This window comes from Pseudophryne corroboree, chromosome 2, assembly GCF_028390025.1.
Source record: "Pseudophryne corroboree isolate aPseCor3 chromosome 2, aPseCor3.hap2, whole genome shotgun sequence".
Lineage (NCBI taxonomy): Eukaryota > Metazoa > Chordata > Amphibia > Anura > Myobatrachidae > Pseudophryne > Pseudophryne corroboree.
Genome location: NC_086445.1, coordinates 503,699,094 through 503,721,198, shown reverse-complemented (window position 1 = coordinate 503,721,198; position 22,105 = coordinate 503,699,094). Strand labels below are relative to the sequence as shown.

At 45.8% G+C, this 22,105-nt stretch overlaps 1 protein-coding gene and 1 long non-coding RNA gene across 8 annotated transcripts in view; one reads left to right on the top strand and one right to left on the bottom strand.

The window, feature by feature from the left end:
- Positions 1 to 22,105, bottom strand: part of BCAS3 (BCAS3 microtubule associated cell migration factor) — a 2,144,796-nt gene that overhangs the window by 1,147,922 nt on the left and 974,769 nt on the right. The gene's annotated exons all lie outside the window — the stretch shown is intronic.
- Positions 2,564 to 21,959, top strand: LOC135050923 (uncharacterized). The gene is made up of 3 exons (XR_010241925.1): positions 2,564 to 2,631; positions 14,932 to 15,138; positions 21,415 to 21,959. It is a non-coding gene; the product is annotated as an uncharacterized LOC135050923 (long non-coding RNA).

The following is a 22,105-nucleotide window of genomic DNA, read 5'->3' as shown; positions in this document are numbered from 1 at the left end:
CTCATGCCCCTCGTCTCTATATGCATAGTGGTGTGAGATGCCTGGCGCAAGTGAGTCACACGGAGCGGTGTAATATCTTTTCAACCTGAATGTGTGTCTTAATTGCAATGTTGTGCGACTAAACCATGACCCTGCACTGATTAATTTGATATGTGACACTTGCATATCTATTTGCGATTAAGTCTGAATCTGTATACGACACACAAAAGAACTTGGCATGATACAGGTATACAAGTGTCGCAGATCAAATTAATCAGTGCATGAAGCAGTTTTGTTACATTGGATTGCGATTAAGATACACATATGAACAACAAACAAAAAAAAGACACAAAAAAGACGCTTGGTGCAAGCCAAGTCGCCTGGGACCTGGTGTGCAGAATAGGGATGTAGAAATAGTGTAGGAGGACACATCTGTTGGCTCTTTCTTACAGATGGAATACACTTTATTCAGTATAGCTGATTGTAAAATGAATTCTCTGCCATTTAGCCATTAGGCACTGCCAGGAAATCTATGTGTATTCAGAAAACATGTAAAAGTGTGCTAGAAGCCTGACAATTTGCTCCTTCAAGCAATGACTATATAATATGCTAATTTTGTCCTTAGAAGAGAAGAATCCCTGTGATCCAATCAGTGCTTGGCCTGTACTTTTAGCTATAAAGTAAAAAATGGGCATACTGATATTTGCTACCCCAACAGTCTAAGTCATTGGTTCCCAAACTTTTTTTAATGACAGCACCAGAATATCAGAATATTTTTTGTTTTTTTTTATTGAGAAAGTTAGAAAGAAATATTAAATTAAGTAAATTGTGTTTATGTGTCATCCTTAGGTGCAGTTATGTGGTGAGGAACAAGATTTGCTTCTGTTTGTAAACATAGTTTATGATTGGCAGCCACCAGCACTGGTTTTGCCTGTAAAGGTGTGTACACACGGTGAGATTTTTTCTTGAGATTTTGACTATATAGTCAAAATCGCAAGAAAAGTTAGTGCAAATCGCAAGGTGAAAGTCACCTTGCGATCCCGATGCGCGGCCCCGCCAGGTCGGCATCGCAAGAAAAGATAGACTGTGCAGGCAAGTCAATCCTTGCTAGATCGGTATACTATCTAGTTCATCTCACATGTCAATGACATCTCACATAAGCCAAAATCTCACATAAGCCAAAATCGTAAGCACACATAGTTCATATCTCAAGAAAAGTTAGTCAAAATCTGTCCTATCTGGGCTCCGGGGAGTTCAAGGGAAATCGCAAGTAAAAATCGAACATAGCAAGGCTCTCACCGTGTGTACACACCTTTACATTGACCATAAATAATTTGAATTGGTCCTGGACCACCAATCCAAGGCCCCCCTGCAAGTGCCGAGACACCCTATGGTGCTTAGGCAGACAATTTGAGAACCACTGTACTAAGTAAAGAAAAGAAAAAATACTCCTTGTTGCAGTTACCAAGTAAATACATAAAGTGGGGTTTAGTATGAAATACCTACAATGAAAATCCAGACAAGGTCAAAATCCCGACATGTACAGTAAAATACGGTCAAGGCCAAAATACCGACATGTAAAATGTTGACAGGTCAAAAAGCCGACTCAAGTTGTTAATTTTTTTTGTGTATATCGACATAGGTCAACACGGACACCATATAAGTGTACCGCGTCCCCTCACATGGCTCGCTGTGTTTGCCATGCTTCGGGCACACTATTATATTCCCCCTCCAGGTCCACTGGGATGGTAAAGTATGAACAAGTCGGTTTCAAAGAAAAAATCTTGAAAAACTCATGTCGACTTTTTGACCTGTCGACATTTTCAATTATGGTATTTTGAATTTGTCGGTATTTTAAATGTTGGGATTTTGACCTTTTGGAGATTTTGACCGTCGGTCAATTGTGGGAATTTTGATAAATTGACCGCATCCCCATAAAGCGCATGTTGTAGAGAATACATGTATACCTAGTGTACCGTACTATTATAGTGAAAAAATAAATCAATGCTTTGTATGTGTGCACAGTGTGTCTACTTACTAGATCATACCAACCATAAAAATAAAAAATGTGGTGTTGATTTTTAAAAAAAATATACAAACAATGGTTTTCATATAAAGACAGTAATTCTACTATATACAAATCCTGAGATACTGTAATAAGGTGTTACGTGCTAATTTACAACATACAGTACATAAGCCCCGGCTATAGTGGAAGCCACTTATTCTGAATATGCTAAGTGGTAACCCATCGGTTATTCCATTAATAGAAAGTACAGTACATTGTGTGCAGTAACCTCTATATTAGGGGTGGCAAAATACGGCCCGCAAACCGATCCTGCCCGGCCCACTGCTTCCCACCAGTGTGCAATGACAAGCGGCCCGACCGACTGAGCTGCTTGTCATTGCTCTGCAGTAGCTCCAAGCTGCCGGCGCCTGTCTCCCCTGCTGCTGCACGGCGCCTGACACACTCATACTCCTTCTTCCGCCTCCACAGTCCCCAGTGACAAAGGCAGAAATCAGACGAAAAGGGGGCGGAGTTATGCGGAGATGAGGGGGCGTGGCTTCGCGGGACCTAAGGGGGCGGAGCTACACTGGACATAAGCCACTGCTACAGATCCATCCTTCCTGCCACTGCCAGCCAAACACAGATCAGTAAGTTAATGGAAAAAGTGAGGGAAAGAAAGTGTATTTCTGTGTGTGTGTGTGTGTGTGTGTGTGTGTATATATATATATATGTATATATATATGTGTATATATATATATATATATATATATATATGAGAGAGTGTGTGTGTGTATATATGTTTGTGTGTGCGGGCAGTGGCGTCAGACTGTTTTTAGTTTAGGGGGAGATCTTTAACGCTCGCTGTACCACCCCCAACCCTCCCCCCCCCCCCCCGGATTCTTTAACCGTGTCACCCCCCCGTGTTCTGTCACTAAGTCACCCCCCCGTGTTGTTACCGTGTCACCTCCAGTGTTCTGTCACCGTGTCCCGTCACCCCCACGTTCTGTCAGTGTGTCACCCCCGTGTTCTGCCACTGAGTCAGTCCCCCCGCGTTCTGTCACCATGTCACACTCCCCCGCGTTCTGTCACAGTGTTACCCCCCACGTTCTGTCACTGTGTCACCCCCCCGTGTTCTGTCACCGTGTCACCCCCGTGTTCTGTCACTAAGTCACCCCGCCGTGTTGTTACCGTGTCACCTCCCGTGTTCTGTCACCGTGTCACCCCCCCCGTGTTCTGTCACTGTGTCACCCACCCGTGTTCTGTCACCCCCCGTGTTCTGTCACCGTGTCACCCGCCTATATTCTGTCACCGTGTCACCCCCTGTGTTCCATCACCGTGGCCCACCCCCGTGTTCTGTCAGTGTCAACCCCCCCGTGTTCTGTCACCGTGTCCCACCCCGTGTTCTGTCACCGTGTCCCACCCCCGTGTTCTGTCACCGTGTCCCACCCCCGTGTTCTGTCACCGTGTCACCCCCTTTGTTCCATCACCGTGTTCCACCCCCCGTGTCCTGTCACTGTGTCACACCTTTCATCAGGGGCCATAAGACACTGGATAATTTGCTTGCTGTGCAATGATTATCCCAAATAAAATGTTAATGTGTAAAAGGGGACTCTACCTGCCGTAATGTGTAAAAGGGGGCTCTACCTTCCGTAATGTGTAAAAGGGGGCTCTACCTGCTGTAATGTGTAAAAGAGGGTCTCTACCTGGAGTAATGTGTGTAAGTGGCGCTACTGTGTGGCATAATTTGAATAATGGAGACTATTGTACAGCCTAATATGAATCTGTATTATTTTTTGGCCACACCCCTTCCCCATGAAGCCACGTCCCTATATTTTTGGCACGTGGGGGAGCTGCTATTTTGTGTGCGGCCCTCGAATACTTACAGGAAAGTGTCAAGTGGCCCTCAGCTGAAATAATTGCCCACCCCTGCTCTATATAATAGTATATATATATCTATATTATATATATATATTTATAGATATATATATATATACACACACACATACATATACATATATATACATATATATATATATATATATATATATCAAACCAGCATACTAGGCGGCACTCCGGTCAATGAAGGATCAGTCACACAAGCTTGTTAGCAACGTTTCAGCGCTCTTTATTGGTGCTTTTGTCAAGCAGTATACATGTATACTGCTTGACAAAAGCGCCAATAAAGAGCGCTGAAACGTTGCTAACAAGCCTGTGTGACTGATCCTTCATTGACCGGAGTGCCGCCTAGTATGCTGGTTTGATCTGGACGCGTGCGTGCAGGACATCCGTTATGGAGGGCACCCGGTAAAGTTGTTTCTTTGTGACCCTGTGGAGTGCCGGATTTCTGGTCTAATATATTATATATATATATATATATATATATATATATAAAAAAAAAAAATATATATATATATATATATATATACACACTGCTCAAAAAAATAAAGGGAACACTAAAATAACACATCCTAGATCTGAATGAATGAAATATTCTTATTAAATACTTTGTTCTTTACATAGTTTAATGTGCTGACAACAAAATCACACAAAAATTATCAATGGAAATCAGATTTATTAACCCATGGAGGTCTGGATTTGGAGTCACACTCAAAATTAAAGTGGAAAAACACTACAGGCTGATCCAACTTTGATGTAATGTCCTTAAAACAAGTCAAAATGAGGCTCAGTAGTGTGTGTGGCCTCCACGTGCCTGTATGACCTCCCTACAATGCCTGGGCATGCTCCTGATGAGGTGCTGGATGGTCTACTGAGGGATCTCCTCCCAGACCTGGACTAAAGCATCCGCCAACTCCTGGTTGGTGGATGGAGCGAGACATGATGTCCCAGATGTGCTCAATTGGATTCAGGTCTGGGGAACGGGCGGGCCAGTCCATAGCATCAATGCCTTCGTGTTGCAGGAACTGCTGACACACTCCAGCCACATGAGGTCTAGCATTGTCTTGCATTAGGAGGAACCCAGGGCCAATCGCACCAGCATATGGTCTCACAAGGGGTCTGAGGATCTCATCTCGGTACCTCATGGAAGTCAGGCTCTGGCGGGCACATGGAGGGCTGTGCGGCCCCCCAAAGAAATGCCACCCCACCTCATTACTGACCCACTGCCAAACCGGTCATGCTGGAGGATGTTGCAGGCAGCAGAACGTTCTCCTTGGCGTCTCCAGACTCTGTCACGTCTGTCACATGTGCTCAGTGAGAACCTGCTTTCATCTGTGAAGAGCACAGGGCGCCAGTGGCGAATTTGCCAATCTTGGTGTTCTCTGGCAAATGCCAAACGTCCTGCACGGTGTTGGGCTGTAAGCACAACCCCCACCTGTGGACGTCGGGCCCTCATACCACCCTCATGGAGTCTGTTTCTGATCGTTTGAGTAGACACATGCACATTTGTGGCTTGCTGGAGGTCATTTTGCAGGGCTCTGGCAGTGCTCCTCCTGTTCCTCCTTGCACAAAGGCGGAGGTAGCGGTCCTTCTGCTGGGTTGTTGCCCTCCTACGGCCTCCTCCACATCTCCTGATGTACTGGCCTGTCTCCTGGTAGCACCTCCATGCTCTGGACACTACGCTGACAGATACAGCAAACCTTCTTGCCACAGCTCGCATTGATGTGCCATCCTGGATGAGCTGCACTACCTGAGCCACTTGTGTGTACCAGAAAAAAACACACAACCCTGATCCAGGCGCTAATTAATTGATTGTATTACTTATTTTTAATTTAAAATTTATATTAGACTATAAGCTGCAATCCCTGTCCAGCTGTACCTGTGTACGTACAGCTAAGGCTTGATCATAAATTGATCAAGAAGCTACACAAGAAAGAAAAGGAAATGACTGATTGCGCTATCTCTCCAGGTGCGTATATGAATAAAGACACGTTTTCATCACTTCTCTGGTATTTATTTTAGTACAAACATTATGTCCCATACGACAGTATATTAAAAAACTCAATATGCATGCATACTCATTAGGAGCTCAATCTAAAAAAAATTTTTTTTTTGATAATAATCATATAGTAATATTTCTCTGTTTAAACATCCAGTGCTCAAACCTAGTAGAAACAATAAATAGTGGTTCCACTACTAATTTAAGTGCAACATAGCTTGTATATCCACAGCGTTTAAACGGTATTTTTCCAAAAATGAAGAAACTCAGTTCTTTGTATATAGACACAGTTTCCACAACATTGAATGATGTTTTTCCAGTTGTGTTAGAACTCAGTCTTTTGCATATGGCCACAGTTCTTATTCATATATTGAGCATAGTCCATACACTGACAGTTTAATCACTGAAATGAGCCGCTTACCACCGTGTCTGTGGATACAGACGTGTTGGGGAGATCCTCGCCGTGCACAGCGGTGATGGTTTTGCTTTCTCCCTCCCCGTCTGTCCTCCGTGGTTGTAGCGGTGTTGGATGGTTTCTAACCCTCAGCGTGTTTGGGGCCGCTTGTATGTGGACGATTTGCAGAGTAGACTCTCCACCTGGCTGGCCGCGTCTCCTCTGATTGCGGTTCAGCTTTGGCGGCAGGTGTGTGAGGTCTCTTTGGTTGTCCTTAGCTCCCAATCCGGCAGGGTAGATCCCAAATAATGATGTCGCTGGTCACTTAGCAGGGTGAAAAGCAATTCTCTAACGCGTTTCGCACACAGGTGCTTCCTCTTTGAGAAATATTACTATATGATTATTATAAAAAAAATTTTTTTTTTAGATTGAGCTCCTAATGAGTATGCATGCATATTGAGTTTTTTAATATACTGTCGTATGGGACATAATGTTTGTACTAAAATAAATACCAGAGAAGTGATGAAAACGTGTCTTTATTCATATACGCACCTGGAGAGATAGCGCAATCAGTCATTTCCTTTTCTTACTTGTGTGTACCAACCAACAAACACAATGTGTTTAATTGGAAATTGAATCTCCATAAATTTTCTAGAAATTTGAGATTGAAAGAGCATTTTCAGCATTCAAGTCATCAGGAGGAGACTAATATCTTCAGTCCTTTTTTGAACTCTGCATCTAGATCAAACTTTGATCCCATTTCAACAAATTCGTCTTTGAAAACCTTTAACAGACTTCTGGATGATTCAGTTTCTCGATATGTGGCCACTAAATGCCAGGTGCGTCCTAATCTTTCTAAGATGGAATTTAGGGCTCTAAAGGATTTAGAATCCTACACTGATATAACAATTAGGCCCGACGATAAAGGCGGTGCCTTGGTTATCCTAGATCTGGACAAATACAGATCTGAAATAACAAGACAACTGGGTGATCAAGATGTATAAAGGAAACTGAGACAGGATCCAACTTGTGGATATCAGAAGGAATTATTTGGTATTCTGAATGCAACACAGAGGGAGAATAAGCTTAGTGCAAGCCTTGTGTGTAGAGTGTCCGGTGGTGCCGGTACTGTACACACTACTGAAAATCCATAAAAATCCATGTGGCCCGCTGGGTATGCCCATTATATCGGCCCGTGGTTCGTTGCTGCAACCTGTTTCACAATTCTTGGACAGCATATTACAACCGTTGCTATGCAAACAAAGAACCTTTCTTAAAGATACTACGTCCTTTTTGAATAAATTGTTGGACATAGGGACTATGGTGGTCATCCTGAGTTAATCGCTCGCTGCCGATTTTTGCAGCGCAGCGATCAAGTGAAAAAAATAAGAATTTACTTACCGATAATTCTATTTCTCGGAGTCCGTAGTGGATGCTGGGGTTCCTGAAAGGACCATGGGGAATAGCGGCTCCGCAGGAGACAGGGCACAAAAAAGTAAAGCTTTAGGATCAGGTGGTGTGCACTGGCTCCTCCCCCTATGACCCTCCTCCAAGCCAGTTAGGTACTGTGCCCGGACGAGCGTACACAATAAGGGAGGAATTTTGAATCCCGGGTAAGACTCATACCAGCCACACCAATCACACCGTACAACTTGTGATCTAAACCCAGTTAACAGTATGATAACAGCGGAGCCTCTGAAAAGATGGCTCACAACAATAATAACCCGATTTTTGTAACTATGTACAAGTATTGCAGATAATCCGCACTTGGGATGGGCGCCCAGCATCCACTACGGACTCCGAGAAATAGAATTATCGGTAAGTAAATTCTTATTTTCTCTATCGTCCTAGTGGATGCTGGGGTTCCTGAAAGGACCATGGGGATTATACCAAAGCTCCCAAACGGGCGGGAGAGTGCGGATGACTCTGCAGCACCGAATGAGAGAACTCCAGGTCCTCTTTTGCCAGGATATCAAATTTGTAGAAATTTACAAACGTGTTCTCCCCTGACCACGTAGCTGCTCGGCAGAGTTGTAATGCCGAGACCTCTCGGGCAGCCGCCCCAGATGAGCCCACCTTCCTTGTGGAATGGGCCTTAACCGATTTAGACTGTGGCAGGCCTGCCTCAGAATGTGCAAATTGAATTGTGTTACAAATCCAACGAGCAATCGACTGCTTAGAAGCAGGCGCACCCAACTTGTTGGGTGCATACAGTATAAACAGCGAGTCAGATTTTCTGACTCCAGCTGTCCTGGAACATATTTTCAGGGCCCTGACAACTTCTAGCAACTTGGAGTCCTCCAAGTCCCTAGTAGGTGCAAGGCACCACAATAAGCTGGTTCAGGTGAAACACTGACACCACCTTAGGGAGAGAACTGGGGACGAGTCCGCAGCTCTGCCCTGTCCGAATGGACAAACAGATATGGGCTTTTTTGAGAAAAAACCACCAATTTGACACTCGCCTGGTCCAGGCCAGGGCCAAGAGCATGGTCACTTTTTATGTGAGATGCTTCAAATCCACATATTTGACTGGTTTTAAACCAATGTGATTTGAGGAATCCCAGAACTACGTTGAGATCCCACAGTGCCACTAGAGGCACAAAAAAGGGTTTTGTATATGCAATACTCCCTTGACAAACTTCTGGACTTCAGGAACTGAAGCCAATTCTTTCTGGAAGAAAATTTACAGGGCCGAATTTGAACCTTAATGGACCCCAATTTGAGGCCCATAGACACTCCTGTTTGCAGGAAATGCAGGAAACGACCGAGTTGAAATTTCTTTGTGGGGCCTTCCTGGCCTCACACCACGCAACATATTTTCGCCACACGTGGTGATAATGTTGTGCGGTCACCTCCTTTCTGGCTTTGACCAGGGTAGGAATGACCTCTTCCGGAATGCCTTTTTTCCCTTAGGATCCGGCTTTCCATCTCCATGCCGACAAACGCAGCTGCGGTAAGTCTTGGAACAGACATGGTACTTGCTGAAGCAAGTCCCTTCTTAGCGGCAGAGGCCATAAGACCTCTGTAAGCATCTCTTGAAGTTCCGGGTACCAAGTCCTCCTTGGCCAATCCGGAGCCATGAGTATAGTTCTTACTCCTCTACGTCTTATAATTCTCAGCACCTTAGGTATGAGAAGCAGAGGAGGGAACACATACACCGACTGGTACACCCACGGTGTTACCAGAACGTCCACATCTATTGCCTGAGGGTCTCTTGACCTGGCGCAATACCTGTCCCGTTTTTTGTTCAGACGGGACGCCATCATGTCCACCTTTGGTATTTCCCAACGGTTTACAATCATGTGGAAAAAACTTCTCAATGAAGTTTCCACTCTCCCGGGTGGAGGTCGTGCTGAGGAAGTCTGCTTCCCAGTTTCCATTCCCGGGATGAAAAACTGCTGACAGTGTTATCACATGATTTTCCGCCCAGCGAAAAGTCCTTGCAGTTTCTGCCATTGCCCTCCTGCTTCTTGTGTCGCCCTGTTTGTTTACGTGGGCGACTGCCGTGATGTTTTTCCCACTGGATCAATACCGGCTGACCTTGAAGCAGAGGTCTTGCTAAGCTTAGAGCATTATAAATTTACCCTTAGCTCCAGTATATTTATGTGGAGAAAAGTCTCCATACTTGATCACACTTCCCTGGAAATTTTTCCCTTGTGTGACTGCTCCCCAGCCTCTCAGGCTGGGCTCCGTGGTTACCAGCATCCAATCCTGAATGCCGAATCTGCGGCCCTCTAGAAGATGAGCACTCTATAACCACCACAGGAGAGACACCCTTGTCCTTGGATATTGGGTTATCCGCTGATGCATCTGAAGATGCGATCCGGACCATTTGTCCAGCAGATCCCACTGAAAAGTTCTTACGTGAAATCTGCCGAATGGAATTGCTTCGTAGGAAGCCACCATTTTTACCAGGACCCTTGTGCAATGATGCACTGTTTTTAGGAGGTTCCTGACTTGCTCGGATAACTCCCTGGCTTTCTCTTCCGGGAGAAACACCTTTTTCTGGACTGTGTCCAGAATCATCCCTAGGCACAGCAGACGTGTCGTCGGGATCAGCTGCGATTTTGGAATATTTAGAATCCACCCGTGCTGATTGTAGCAGTATCCGAGATAGTGCTACTCCGACCTCCAACTGTTCCCTGGACTATGCCCCTATCAGGAGATCGTCCAAGTAAGGGATAATTTAGACGCCTTTTCTTCGAAGAAGAATCATCAATTCGGCCATTACCTTGGTAAAGACCCCGGGGTGCCGTGGACAATCCAAACGGCAGCGTCTGAAACTGATAGTGACAGTTCTGCACCACGAACCTGAGGTACCCTTAGTGAGAAGGGCAAATTTGGGACATAGAGGTAAGCATCCCTGATGTCCCGGGACACTATATAGTCCCCTTCTTCCTGGTTCGTTATCACTGCTCTGAGTGACTTCATCTTAATTTGAACCTTTGTAAGTGTTCAAAAAAAATTTTTTAGAATAAGTCTCACCTAGCCTTCTGGCTTCAGTACCACAATATAGTGTGGAATAATACCCCTTTTCTGTAGTAGGAGGGGTAATTTAATTGTCACCTGCTGGGAATACAGCTTGTGAATTTTTTCCCATACTACCTCCTTGTCGGAGGGAGACTTGGTAAAGCAGACTTCAGGAGCCTGCGAAGGGGAAACGTCTCGACATTCCCATCTGTACCCCCGGGATACTACTTGTAGGATCCAGGGGTCCTGTACGGTCTCAGCGCCATGCTGAGAACTTGTCAGACGCGGTGAAACGCTTCTGTTCCTGGGAATAGGCTGCCTGCTGCAGTCTTCTTCCCTTTCCTCTATCCCTGGGCAGATATGATCTTATAGGGACGAGAGGACTGAGGCTGAAAAGACGGTGTCTTTTTCTGCAGAGATGTGACTTAGGGTAAAAAAACGGTGGATTTTCCAGCAGTTGCCGTGACCACCAGGTCCGAAGGACCGACCCCAAACAAGTCCTCTTCCTTTATACGGCCATACTGTGCCGTTTGGAATCTGCATCACCTGACCACTGTCGTGTCCATAACATCTTCTGGCAGTTATGGACATCGCGTTTATTCATGATGCCAGAGTGCAAATATCCCTCTGTGCATCTCGCATATATAGAAATGCTCTATAGTCAATAAAATACTGTCCCTGTCAAGGGTATCAATATTTTTAGTCAGGGAATCCGACCAAGCCACCCTAGCTCTGCACATCCAGGCTGAGGCGATCGCTGGCCGCAGTATAACACCAGTATGTGTGTATATACTTTTTATTATATTTTCCAGCCTTGTCAGCTGGTCCTTGAGGACGGCCCTATCTATAGACGGTACCGCCACTTGTTTTGATAAGCGTGTGAGCGCCTTATCCACCTTAAGGGGTGTTAACCCTTGACGGTGTTTTTGAGACGTCTGGACCGTACTAATTGTTTGTCGGCCGTCTCATGTCGTCAACCGACCTTGCAGCGTGTTGACATTATCACGTAATTTCCTAAATAAGCCATCCATTCCGGTGTCGACTCCCTAGAGAGTGACATCACCATTACAGGCAATTGCTCCGCCTCCTCACCAACATCGTCCTCCTACCTGTCGACACACACGTACCGACACACAGCACACACACAGGGAATGCTCTGATAGAGGACAGGACCCACTAGCCCTTTGGAGAGACAGAGGGAGAGTTTGCCAGCACACACCAAAAACGCTATAATTATATAGGGACAACCTTATATAAGTGTTTTCCCTTATAGCATCTTAATATATATATAAGCATATCGCCAAATTAGTGCCCCCCCTCTCTGTTTTAACCCTGTTTCTGTAGTGCAGTGCAGGGGAGAGCCTGGGAGCCTTCCCTCCAGCCTTTCTGTGAGGGAAAATGGCGCTGTGTGCTGAGGAGATAGGCCCCGCCCCTTTTTCGGCGGCCTCGTCTCCCGCTCTTAACGGATTCTGGCAGGGGTTAAATATCTCCATATAGCCTCCGGAGGCTATATGTGAGGTATTTTTAGCCAAAATAGGTATTCATTTGCCTCCCAGGGCGCCCCCCTCCCAGCGCCCTGCACCCTCAGTGACTGCCGTGTGAAGTGTGCTGAGAGGAAAATGGCGCACAGTTGCAGTGCTGTGCGCTACCTTTAGAAGACTGAGGAGTCTTCTGCCGCCGATTCTGGACCTCTTCTTACTTCAGCATCTGCAAGGGGGCCGGCGGCAAGGCTCCGGTGACCATCCAGGCTGTACCTGTGATCGTCCCTCTGGAGCTGATGTCCAGTAGCCAAGAAGCCAATCCATCCTGCACGCAGGTGAGTTCACTTCTTCTCCCCTAAGTCCCTCGTTGCAGTGATCCTGTTGCCAGCAGGACTCACTGTAAAATAAAAAACCTAAGCTAAACTTTCCTAAGCAGCTCTTTAGGAGAGCCACCTAGATTGCACCCTTCTCGGCCGGGCACAAAAATCTAACTGGCTTGGAGGAGGGTCATAGGGGGAGGAGCCAGTGCACACCACCTGATCCTAAAGCTTTACTTTTTTGTGCCCTGTCTCCTGCGGAGCCGCTATTCCCCATGGTCCTTTCAGGAACCCCAGCATCCACTAGGACGATAGAGAAAAGGCAATTATGAGCATGTGCATGGTATGCAGCGTGCATGCGCTAAGTAGTTTCACACAAACTTCGTAGTTTTACCCAAGCTCGAGCAACGTTTTTCAGTCGCTCGAGTGTTCGTAGTATGATTGACAGGAAGTGGGTGTTTCTGGGTGGCAACTCGGCATTTTCAGGGAATGTGCTAAAAACCGCAGGCGTGCCAGGCAAAAACGCAGGAGTGGCTGGAGAAATGGGGGAGTGGCTGGCCGAACGCAGGGCGTGTTTGGGACGTCAAACCAGGAACTAAACAGACTGCAGTCATCGCAAGATAGTAGTAGGTCTGGAGATACTCAGAAACGGCATGAAATTTTTCCTGTGCAGTTCTGCTAATCTTTCAATCGCAGTTCTGCTAAGCTAAGATACACTCCCAGAGGGCGGCGGCCTAGCGTGTGCACTGCTGCTAAAAGCAGCTAGCGTGTGATCAACTCGGAATGAAGGCCTATACCCGCTGGAACGTTGTGTGTTGTTTAGACATATGCAGCCTGTATACATCTATTCCCCATGAAGGTGGTATTCTAGCTATGAAGTCTTTTCTTGAACAAAATTTTCCCACCTCCTCCATAGACCATGGACTTTTTTTTGACTCTTCTGGAACTTACTTTGAGAAGGAATTATTTTTTATTTGATAGTTCTTTTTTTCTTCAATTAAGAGGGTGTGCCATGGAATCTCCCGTTGCCCCCTCTTATGCCAATGTTTATATGTTTTTCAGGAGACACACATGTTTATCAGTGATGTAAACATTAGCAAACATATTATGTTTTTTTACTCGTTATATAGACAACGTATTTCTGTTGTGGACAGGTGGTGAACAGAGTTTCCTTAATTTAATGTCTGATATCAATGAGTATGACACTCCTATTAAGTTTACTTTCAGCAGTAGCATCATTGGGGCTAATTTTCTGAATGTTAAAATGACAGTCATTGATAGTAAAATTGTGACAAGTGTGTTTTCTAAAGAAACCGATAGGAATACACTTTTGAGGGCTTCTAGTCATCATCCCCCTGCCTTAAAGAAGGGCCTCCCATTGTCCCACATGATGTGAGTTGCTTGCATCACCAGTGATCCAGCACTGCTGTCTGAAGCATTGCACCAACAAGCGGTTAAATTCACTGAGAGAGGTTATAACTTGGCTAGTTTAGGAGAACTAAAAATGAGAGTTTTGAACATGAATAGATCTGAGTTACTTAACCCAGTTAAACGTAGATATGAGAACATCATTCTCTTGGTGAGTGAATTCTCCACGGCTAGTCCTATTACACGTAGGGCAACTTCTGCTCTTTGTCCTATTGTCAGTACTGATAGGGACCTTCCCATTTTCAGTAAGGTTAGACTTATTGCTGCATATAAACGAGGTATTAACCTTTGTGATAGATTGGTGCATGCTGATATTTCAGGTTGGGGTATACCAAAACCACCTAATACGTACACTAAAACTCTGGGGTGATACAGGTGCAATAACTGCACTACTTGTAATTATATGATTTTGTGCAAACAATTTAAGCACCCTCATTGTGAGAAGGTTTACGATATCAGATTTGTGTTGACATGCAATACCTCGTATGTTGTATACATAATAGTGTGCCCTTATGAGTTATACTACATTGGCCAAACAACATGCAAATTTAAGGAGCGTATGAATGCTCATAGATCTGCTATTAACATGACATTCAGGGGTAAAGAAATTGATCAGCCAGTTTCACGGCATTTTAAGGATGCTGGACACCCTCTGAAAGCATTAAAATATTACATTATTGATCATGTACCCGATTCCCTACATAGAGGTGATCGGGCTAAGAAACTCCTTATCAAAGAATCCCAGTGGATTATAAGGTAAGGTACTACTCAACCTTCAGGATTGAACAATAAAATTAATTGGAACAGCTTAGTTTGAAAATAATGTCTTTACATTTTTTGATAGATGGACGTGGCTCTATTTCTCCTAATGTCAGTGATTCGTCCTGTGTTTCATGTATATAGTGTTTTTTGTGGATTTGTATTTCTTTTTAATTTATTTTTATGTATACTGTATCTCGTAGCCGCTGTCCCTGTAGTCAGTGTACTGCCGGGAGCCCTGTCTAACCATCTGGAACGCAGGAAGCTAGCCGGTGGAGCGCACACGGAACTGTTCCTATAGTTACGGCGGCCGCGTCACCGGATGTGCATCAGGGGAGACTTCCGATGGACGGGACTCCGGCGGGCGGCAGTGAGCGCGAAGTGCAGGAGCTCTGGGGGTATTTATGTGGGTAAGTCTGTTTGTTTGGTTGCTGTAGAATTTTGTAATGTCCTGAGGACGGAGCTTAGGCTCCGAAAACGTTTGACTTGAATACAATTACTTGTGCATTTATTCAGTCTACGAGTGCCTGCATCTTTTGGAGTATATATATATATATATAAAAATATATATAAAATAAGATTTTACTTACCGGTAAATCTATTTCTCGTAGTCCGTAGTGGATGCTGGGGACTCCGTAAGGACCATGGGGAATAGACGGGCTCCGCAGGAGACAGGGCACTTTAAGAAAGAATTTGGATACTGGTGTGCTCTGGCTCCTCCCTCTATGTCCCTCCTCCAGACCTCAGTTAGAGAAACTGTGCCCGGAAGAGCTGACAGTACAAGGAAAGGATTTTGGAATCCAGGGCAAGACTCATACCAATCACACCGCGTAACTTGTGATAAACTTACCCAGTTAACAGTATGAACAACAATGGAGCATCAGATAAACCCTGATGCAACCAAACATAACCCTTATTTAAGCAATAACTATATACAAGTATTGCAGAAAAGTCCGCACTTGGGACGGGCGCCCAGCATCCACTACGGACTACGAGAAATAGATTTACCGGTAAGTAAAATCTTATTTTCTCTAACGTCCTAGTGGATGCTGGGGACTCCGTAAGGACCATGGGGATTATACCAAAGCTCCCAAACGGGCGGGAGAGTGCGGATGACTCTGCAGCACCGAATGAGCAAACACAAGGTCCTCCTCAGCCAGGGTATCAAACTTATAAAACTTTGCAAAAGTGTTTGAACCCGACCAAGTAGCCGCTCGGCAAAGCTGTAATGCCGAGACCCCTCGGGCAGCCGCCCAAGAAGAGCCCACCTTCCTTGTGGAGTGGGCTTTTACTGATTTTGGAAGCAGCAATCCAGCCGCAGAATGAGCCTGCTGAATCGTGTTACAGATCCAGCGAGCAATAGTTTGCTTTGAAGCAGGAGCACCCAGCTTGTTGGGTGCATACAGGATAAACAACGACTCAGTTTTCCTGACTCTAGCCGTTCTGGCTACATAAACCTTCAAAGCCCTGACCACATCTAGTAACTCGGAATCCTCCAAGTCACGAGTAGCCACAGGCACCACAATAGGTTGGTTCATATGAAAGGATGACACCACTTTTGGCAGAAATTGTGGACGGGTCTGCAATTCTGCCCTGTCAATATAGAAAACCAGATAGGGGCTTTTATGTGACAAAGCCGCTAATTCTGACACACGCCTAGCTGAAGCCATGGCCAATAACATGACCACCTTCCACGTGAGAAATTTTAACTCCACGGTTTTGAGTGGCTCAAACCAGTGTGACTTCAGGAAACTCAACACCACGTTAAGATCCCAAGGTGCCACAGGAGGCACAAAAGGAGGCTGAATATGCAGCACTCCCTTTACAAACGTCTGGACTTCCGGAAGAGAAGCCAGTTCTTTTTGAAAGAAAATGGAGAGGGCCGAAACCTGGACCTTAATGGAACCCAATTTTAGGCCCAAAGTCACTCCCGACTGTAGGAAGTGAAGGAAACGGCCCAGCTGGAATTCCTCCGTAGGAGCATTCCGGGCCTCACACCAAGCAACATATTTTCGCCATATACGGTGATAATGTTTAGCCATCACGTCCTTCCTAGCCTTTATCAGCGTAGGAATAACCTCATCCGGAATGCCTTTTTCTGCTAGGATCCGGCGTTCAACCGCCATGCCGTCAAACGCAGCCACGGTAAGTCTTGGAACAGACAGGGCCCCTGTTGCAACAGGTCCTGTCGTAGAGGCAGAGGCCATGGGTCCTCTGTGAGCATTTCTTGCAGCTCTGGATACCAAGTCCTTCTTAGCCAATCCGGAACAATGAGTATTGTTCTCACTCCTCTTTTTCTTATGATTCTCAGCACCTTGGGTATGAGAGGAAGAGGAGGAAATACATAAACCGACTGGAACACCCACAGTGTCACTAGTGCGTCTACAGCTATCGCCTGAGGGTCTCTTGACCTGGCGCAATACCTCTGTAGCTTTTTGTTGAGGCGGGATGCCATCATGTCCACCTGTGGCAGTTCCCACCGACTTGCAATCTGCGCGAAGACTTCTTGATGAAGTCCCCACTCTCCCGGGTGGAGGTCGTGCCTGCTGAGGAAGTCTGCTTCCCAGTTGTCCACTTCTGGAATGAACACTGCTGACAGTGCTCTTAAGTGATTCTCCGCCCAGCGAAGAATTCTGGTGGCTTCCGCCATCGCCACCCTGCTCCTTGTGCCGCCTTGGCGGTTTACATGAGCCACTGCGGTGATGTTGTCTGACTGAATCAGCACCGATTGGTCGCGAAGCAGGGTCTCCGCTTGACTTAGGGCGTTGTATATGGCCCTTAGTTCCAGGATGTTGATGTGAAGGCAAGTCTCCTGACTTGACCACAGACCTTGGAAATTTCTTCCCTGTGTGACTGCCCCCCACCCTCGGAGGCTTGCATCCGTGGTCTCCAGGACCCAGTCCTGAATGCCGAATCTGCGGCCCTCGAGAAGGTGAGCACTCTGCAGCCAACACAGAAGAGACACCCTGGCCCTGGGGGATAGGGTGATCAGCCGATGCATCTGTAGATGTGATCCGGCCCACTTGTCCAACAGATCCCCTTGAAAGGTCCTCGCATGGAACCTGCTGAAGGGAATGGCCTCGTATGATGCCACCATCTTTCCCAGGACTCGCGTGCAGTGATGCACCGACACCTGTTTTGGTTTTAATAGGTCTCTGACCAGTGTCATTAGCTCCTGAGCCTTCTCCATCGGGAGATAAACCCTCTTCTGGTCTGTGTCCAGAATCATGCCCAGGAAGGGCAGACGAGTCGTAGGAATCAACTGCGACTTTGGAATATTTAGAATCCAGCCGTGCTGTTGTAACACTTCCCGAGAGCGTGCTACGCTGATCAGCAACTGCTCTCTGGACCTCGCCTTTATGAGGAGATCGTCCAAGTATGGGATAATTGTGACCCCTTGCTTTCGCAGGAGCACCATCATTTCCGCCATTACCTTGGTAAATATTCTCGGTGCCGTGGACAGACCAAACGGCAACGTCTGGAATTGGTAATGACAATCCTGTACCACAAATCTGAGGTACGCCTGATGAGGTGGATAAATGGGGACATGAAGGTATGCATCCTTTATGTCCAGAGACACCATAAAATCCCCCCCTTCCAGGCTTGCGATGACCGCTCTGAGCGATTCCATCTTGAACTTGAACCTTTTCAGGTATATGTTCAGGGATTTTAAATTCAATATGGGTCTGACCGAACCGTCCGGTTTCGGTACCACAAACATGGTCGAATAATAACCCTTTCCTTGTTGAAGGAGGGGAACCTTGACCACCACCTGCTGAAGATACAATTTGTGAATTGCAGCTAACACTATTTCCCTCTCTAAGGGGGAAGCTGGCAGGGTCGATTTGAGGTATCGGTGAGGGGGCATCTCTTCGAATTCCAGCTTGTATCCCTGAGACACAATCTCTATCGCCCAGGGATCCACCTGGGAGTGAACCCACTTGTAGCTGAAATTTCGGAGACGCGCCCCCACCGGGCCTAGCTCCGCCTGAGGAGCCCCAGCGTCATGCGGTGGATTTAGTGGAAGCCGGGGAGGACTTCTGTTCCTGGGAACTAGCTGTGTTATGCAGCCTCTTTCCTTTGCCCCTGCCTCTGGCAAGAAAGGACGCACCTCGGACTTTCTTGCTCTTTTGTGATCGAAAGGACTGCATTTGGTATTACGGTGCTTTCTTAGGTTGTGAGGGAACATACGGCAAAAAATTTGACTTTCCAGCAGTAGCTGTGGAGACCAGGTCCGAGAGACCGTCCCAAAACAACTCCTCACCCTTGTAAGGTAAAACCTCCATGTGCCTCTTTGAGTCGGCATCGCCTGTCCATTGCCGACTCCACAGGACCCTTCTGGCAGAAATCGACATTGCATTTATTCTAGAGCCCAGAAGGCTAATGTCTCTTTGAGCATCTCTCATATATAGGACAGCGTCTTTTATATGCCCCAGGGTCATTACTATAGTATCCTTGTCTAAAGTATCAAGTTCCTCTGATAAGGTATGCTTAGCTACCTTACTACAGCACTACACACCCAGGCCGATGCAATTGCCGGCCTTAGTAAGGTACCTGAATGTGTATAAATGGACTTCAGAGTACTCTCCTGCTTTCTATCCGCAGCATCTTTAAGGGTGGCCGTATCCTGTGACGGCAGGGCTACCCTCTTGGATAAGCGTGTCAGAGCTTTGTCCACCCTAGGGGAGGATTCCCAGCGTAACCTGTCCAATGGCGGGAAGGGATACGCCATAAGCATCCTCTTGGAAATCTGCAGTTTTTTATCTGGAGATTCCCAAGCCTTTTCACATAACTCATTTAGCTCATGTGAAGGGGGAAAGGTCACCTCCTGCCTTTTCTCCCCATACATATGAACCCTCTTGTCAGGGACTGGGGTTTCCTCTGTGATGTGCAACACATCCTTTATTGCTATAATCATATAACGGATGGCTTTAGCCAATTTAGGCTGTAACTTTGCATCATCGCCATCGACACTGGAGTCAGAATCCGTGTCAATATCTGTGTCAACAATTTGGGATAGTGGGCGCTTCTGAGACCCTGACGGCCTCTGCAACATAGGATCAGGCATGGGCTGAGACCCCGACTGTCCTAATGTCTCAGCTTTATCCAACCTTTTATGCAAGGAATTAACATTATCATTTACAACCTTCCACATATCCATCCAATCTGGTGTCGGCACAGTCGGCGGCGACCCCACATTCATTTGCTCCCGCTCTGCTTCCACATAGCCTTCCTCGTCAAACATGTCGACACAAGCGTACCGACACACCACACACATACAGGGGATGCTCTTTTTGAAGACAGTTCCCCCACAAGGCCCTTTGGAGAGACAGAGATAGAGTATGCCAGCACACACCCCAGCGCTATATGTCCCAGGAATCACACAGTAATTTAGTGTTAACCCAGTAGCTGCTGTATATAAAGCTTTTGCGCCTAATTTATGTGCCCCCCCCTCTCTTTTTACCCTCTTCTACCGTGTTCCTGCAGGGGAGAGCCTGGGGAGCTTCCTCTCAGCGGAGCTGTAGAGAGAAAATGGCGCTGGTGAGTAATGAGGAAGAAGCCCCGCCCCCTCAGCGGCGGGCTTCTGTCCCGCGTTTCTGTGTAAAATAATGGCGGGGGCTCATGCATATATACAGTGCCCAACTGTATATAGGCTCACTTTTTGCCAAGAGGTTCCTAATTGCTGCCCAGGGCGCCCTGCACCCTACAGTGACCGGAGTGTGTGGGTGTAATGTGTGAGCAATGGCGCACAGCTGCAGTGCTGTGCGCTTTCTCAGTTTGAAGACTGGAGTCTCTGCCGCCGATTTTGAAGTCTTCTTGCTTCTGTCACCGGCTTCTGTCTTCCGACTCTGCGAGAGGGATGGTGGCGCGGCTCCGGGATCGGGCGACAAAGGGTGAGATCCTGTGTACGATCCCTCTGGAGCTAATGGTGTCCAGTAGCCTAAGAAGCAGGACCTATCTTCAGTGAGTAGGGCTGCTTCTCTCCCCTCAGTCCCACGCTGCAGAGAGTCTGTTGCCAGCAGATCTCTTTGAAAATAAAAAAACCTAACAAAATACTTTCTTATAGCAAGCTCAGGAGAGCTCACTAAGTAGCACCCAGCTCGTCCGGGCACAGATTCAAACTGAGGTCTGGAGGAGGGACATAGAGGGAGGAGCCAGAGCACACCAGTATCCAATTTCTTTCTTAAAGTGCCCTGTCTCCTGCGGAGCCCGTCTATTCCCCATGATCCTTACGGAGTCCCCAGCATCCACTAGGACGTTAGATAAATATATATGTATACATATACACACAGTTTTATGCAATACTCAGCTAGACTGTTTTTCTAAAAGCACATTGAAGAGACAAACTTTAATAACCAAATTGTACAATAAATAAAATAATACCGATATATAGAGTTAGAATGTGGAACTAAACAAACAAGAGCTATAAAAAGTTCTACAATAAATAAAACAATACCGATATATAGAGGTAGAATGTGGAACTAAACAATCAAGAGCTATATCTGACCCAACATTTCATTAAAAACAAAAGCAAACATAAAAAAAGGATTTAGCAAGGATTATTTCAATATTTAAATGCCATGCAGAAAAAACTCTGTTTTCCAAACAAAGTAACAGTGTTTAACCTTTGAGCATTAAACATAGATGCTGTCTTTCTGAAGAACTATTGCTCTCTCAATTGTTAGGCACTCACGACCTTTCAGTCCCCAGACAGAAGAGGAAATGAGCTACAAATTACACAGGCTGGAGGAAAAGAAAAGCACAGAAAAGAAAGAAACAAGGAAAAAAGCATAAAGAAAAAGGACTGAATGAGCCTGTTTGTCATAAAATCATAGTACTTTAAATAGTCAAAAATAGTGAGTTAAGGAGTTTAGATCATTAACTTGTTTCGGGGTTTTTAATAATGCTGTAAGATGTTGTCTTTTGTCTGTAATCAAAGAGGAGACATATTGGGAATTAAGTTCCTAAATAACCAATGCATTCTTCAGTACATATAACAGAAATCCCAGGCCTGATCCGCACAATCCAGACTTCAAGAGGGTTCTTAAAATTTCAAAACAACTACACCCCCAGTGCAGCCACCTTTTTACAAGGAAGAATAACAGCATAGAAATGGGAATTCTCACAGGAAGCTGCCTGAAATACCATAATGGTACTTGAAATGGAAAGAAAGCAGCCAAAGGAAAATGACAGGAAAGATCTCTTAATGAATTTGGGGCTTCTTGAAAAAAAATGCTTCTGTGGTTGAATAAATAATAATAATAAAAAAAAGTTTGATTTCATTTACAATTAATGAATTGCATTATGTATATGTAATACATATTTAAATATTGCATGTATAAATTAAATAGGAAGTGTGCAAGTGAACAAACAGAT